General features: G+C 44.1%; 1 non-coding gene and 2 pseudogenes across 1 annotated transcript; all 3 read right to left on the reverse strand.

Moving 5' to 3' along the window:
- Positions 1-119, reverse strand: LOC147037809 (5S ribosomal RNA). Its single transcript, XR_015064303.1, has one exon. It is a non-coding gene; the product is annotated as a 5S ribosomal RNA (ribosomal RNA).
- Positions 120-1,972: 1,853 nt separating this feature from the next.
- LOC147037810 (5S ribosomal RNA) lies at positions 1,973-2,089 on the reverse strand (annotated as a pseudogene).
- A 1,955-nt stretch (positions 2,090-4,044) lies between these two features.
- On the reverse strand, positions 4,045-4,161 carry LOC147037811 (5S ribosomal RNA; annotated as a pseudogene).

A 4,161-nucleotide genomic window follows, 5' to 3' on the forward strand; every position in this document is an offset into this window, starting at 1 on the left:
AGCTTACAGCACCTGGTATTCCCAGGCGGACTCCCATCTAAGTACTAACCAGGCCCGACCCTGCTAAGCTTCCGAGATCTGACGAGATCGGGCATTCTCAGGGTAGTATGGCCGTAAGCTGTCAGAATATCCAGAGTTTTGCATTTTATAGACACAATCGCCCCTGAAAACTCGTGCCAAGCAACTTGATGGCTGTTGTAAAAGTTTCCTTTCACAATTGACGTGGAAAAAAAAGGCTTTCAGCACCTGGTATTCCCTGAACGTCTCCCATCCATGTCACACAACCAGGTCCGAAAAAGGCTTTCTTCCATGACTTTTGGTGTTTCATGGAAACATGGCTATCATGAAAAGTTATTGACAGCTTTTTGTGTGGTAGCACGAATTTGCCGTTGCGACCTGCATTTTGCCGTATCAAAGTAAATGTCTTGAAAAAGGGAAAAACACTATATTGGAAGTGTTTTTCCCATTTCAAGACATTTGACTGCTGCTTTAAGTTCACCGGAAGCCAGGCTGTTTATTTACTGTACATAGTCTACCCTCTAGCGGTAAGAAACGTGAACTGCAACGCTATGGATGACACCACACAATTTACGTTTCAAACTCGGGTTATAGTTTCAATGTCGGAGTTAAAACTAGGGCTGAAGTTTCCGAATGCCATACGTGATGGGTGTTGCAAAAGATTGCTTGAACGATTGAATTGAAAAAATAAATACATAAATAAATAAATATTAGCTTACAGCACCTGGTATTCCCAGGCGGTCTGTCATCCGAGTACTAACCAGGCCCGACCGTGCTAAGTTTCCGAGATCAGGCGTTTTCAGGGTAGTATGGCCGTAATCCGACAAAGTTTCCAAAGTTTTGCATTTTATAGAAACAAATGCCCCTGAAAACCCGTGCCAAGCAACTTGATGGCTGTTGTAAATGTTTCCTTTCACAATTGACGTGGGAAAAAAAAGGCTTTCAGCACTGGTATTCCCTGAACATCTCCCATCCATGTAACAACCAGGTCCGAAAAAGGCTTTCTTCCAAGACTTTTGGTGTTTCACGTGAACATGGCTATCATGAAACGTTATTGACAGCTTTTTGTGTGATAGCACGAATTTGCCGTTGCGACCTGCATTTTGCTGTATCAAAGTAAATGTCATGAAAAGGGTAAAAACACTACATGGAAGGGCAATGTGTATGTAATGTTGGGTTATTTTACAAATAAAGACTGCTGCTTTGAGTTCACAGGGAGCCAGGCTCTTTATTTACTGTACATAGTCTCGCCTCTAGTGGTAGTACATGCAAGTACTAACCGGGCCCGACCTTGCTAAGCTTCCGAAATCGGACGAGATCAGGCGTTCTCAGGGTAGTATGGCCGCAAGCCATCAGAGGCTCCAGAGTTTTACATTTTATAGACACAATCGGCCCTGAAAACCCGTGCCAAGCAACGATGGTACTTGATGCCTGTTGTAAAAGTTTCCTTTCACAATTGACGTGGGAAAAAAAAGGCTTTCAGCACTGGTATTCCCTGAACGTCTCCCATCCATGTAACAACCAGGTAAGAAAAAGGCTTTCTTCCAAGACTTTTGGTGTTTCACGGAAACATGGCTATCATGAAACGTTATTGACAGCTTTTTGTGTGGTAGCACGGATTTGCCGTTGCGACCTGCATTTTGCCGTATCAAAGTAAATGTCTTGAAAAGGGGAAAAACACTACATTGGAAGTGTTTTTCCCCTTTTCAAGACATTTGACTGCTGCTTTGAGTTCACAGGGAGCCAGGCTCTTTATTTACTGTACATAGTCTCCCCTCTAGTGGTACGAATCGTGAACTACAACGGTATGGATGACACCACACAATTTACATTTCAAACTCGGGTTACAGTTTCAATGTCGGAGTTAAAACTAGGGCTGAAGTTTCCGAATGCCATACGTGATGGGTGTTGTAAAAGATTGCTTGAACGATTGAATTGAAAAAAATAAAATAAAAGCTTACAGCACCTGGTATTCCCGGGCGGTCTTCCATCCAAGTACTAACCAGGCCCGACCTTGCTAAGCTTCCGAGATCGGACAATCGGGCGTTCTCAGGGTAGTATGGCCGTAAGCCGCCGAAGTCACCAAAGTTTGTCATTTTATATAAACAATCGCCCCTGAAAACCTGTGCCTAGCAACTTGATGGCTGTTGTAAAAGTTTCCTTTCACAATTGATGTGGGAAAAAAAAGGCTTTCAGCACCTGGTATTCCCTGAACATCTCCCATCCATGTTTTGCAGGCTGGCGCCCCCTTGGCTCCCCAGTGAGTTCCTAGCCCCCCCCCCATGATGGCTGTTGTAAAAGTTTCCTTTCACAATTGATGTGGGAAAAAAAAGGCTTTCAGCACCTGGTATTCCCTGAACATCTCCCATCCATGTTTTGCAGGCTGGCGCCCCCTTGGCTCCCCAGTGAGTTCCTAGCCCCCCCCCCCCCTAAACACTCCACCAGTAACATTTTTGTCTCACACTTATTATTAATGGGATGGATGTGCTTGGTGCAGGGACAAGCTTCTGAACATCAGGCTGGAACTCACTAAGAAGAAGTCGTAGATCCCCGCGGTCAGTAATTTTCAGTCGGTTTCTCTAGTCGCTACCTTCTAGCGGTAAGAAACGTGAACTGCAACGCTATGGATGACACCACACAATTTACGTTTCAAACTCGGGTTATAGTTTCAATGTCGGAGTTAAAACTAGGGCTGAAGTTTCCGAATGCCATACGTGATGGGTGTTGCAAAAGATTGCTTGAACGATTGAATTGAAAAAATAAATACATAAATAAATAAATATTAGCTTACAGCACCTGGTATTCCCAGGCGGTCTGTCATCCGAGTACTAACCAGGCCCGACCGTGCTAAGTTTCCGAGATCAGGCGTTTTCAGGGTAGTATGGCCGTAATCCGACAAAGTTTCCAAAGTTTTGCATTTTATAGAAACAAATGCCCCTGAAAACCCGTGCCAAGCAACTTGATGGCTGTTGTAAATGTTTCCTTTCACAATTGACGTGGGAAAAAAAAGGCTTTCAGCACTGGTATTCCCTGAACATCTCCCATCCATGTAACAACCAGGTCCGAAAAAGGCTTTCTTCCAAGACTTTTGGTGTTTCACGTGAACATGGCTATCATGAAACGTTATTGACAGCTTTTTGTGTGATAGCACGAATTTGCCGTTGCGACCTGCATTTTGCTGTATCAAAGTAAATGTCATGAAAAGGGTAAAAACACTACATGGAAGGGCAATGTGTATGTAATGTTGGGTTATTTTACAAATAAAGACTGCTGCTTTGAGTTCACAGGGAGCCAGGCTCTTTATTTACTGTACATAGTCTCGCCTCTAGTGGTAGTACATGCAAGTACTAACCGGGCCCGACCTTGCTAAGCTTCCGAAATCGGACGAGATCAGGCGTTCTCAGGGTAGTATGGCCGCAAGCCATCAGAGGCTCCAGAGTTTTACATTTTATAGACACAATCGGCCCTGAAAACCCGTGCCAAGCAACGATGGTACTTGATGCCTGTTGTAAAAGTTTCCTTTCACAATTGACGTGGGAAAAAAAAGGCTTTCAGCACTGGTATTCCCTGAACGTCTCCCATCCATGTAACAACCAGGTAAGAAAAAGGCTTTCTTCCAAGACTTTTGGTGTTTCACGGAAACATGGCTATCATGAAACGTTATTGACAGCTTTTTGTGTGGTAGCACGGATTTGCCGTTGCGACCTGCATTTTGCCGTATCAAAGTAAATGTCTTGAAAAGGGGAAAAACACTACATTGGAAGTGTTTTTCCCCTTTTCAAGACATTTGACTGCTGCTTTGAGTTCACAGGGAGCCAGGCTCTTTATTTACTGTACATAGTCTCCCCTCTAGTGGTACGAATCGTGAACTACAACGGTATGGATGACACCACACAATTTACATTTCAAACTCGGGTTACAGTTTCAATGTCGGAGTTAAAACTAGGGCTGAAGTTTCCGAATGCCATACGTGATGGGTGTTGTAAAAGATTGCTTGAACGATTGAATTGAAAAAAATAAAATAAAAGCTTACAGCACCTGGTATTCCCGGGCGGTCTTCCATCCAAGTACTAACCAGGCCCGACCTTGCTAAGCTTCCGAGATCGGACAATCGGGCGTTCTCAGGGTAGTATGGCCGTAAGC

The sequence above is a fragment of the Syngnathus leptorhynchus genome, unplaced genomic scaffold (assembly GCF_054491065.1).
Source record: "Syngnathus leptorhynchus isolate UIUO unplaced genomic scaffold, UIUO_Slep HiC_scaffold_117, whole genome shotgun sequence".
NCBI lineage: Eukaryota > Metazoa > Chordata > Actinopteri > Syngnathiformes > Syngnathidae > Syngnathus > Syngnathus leptorhynchus.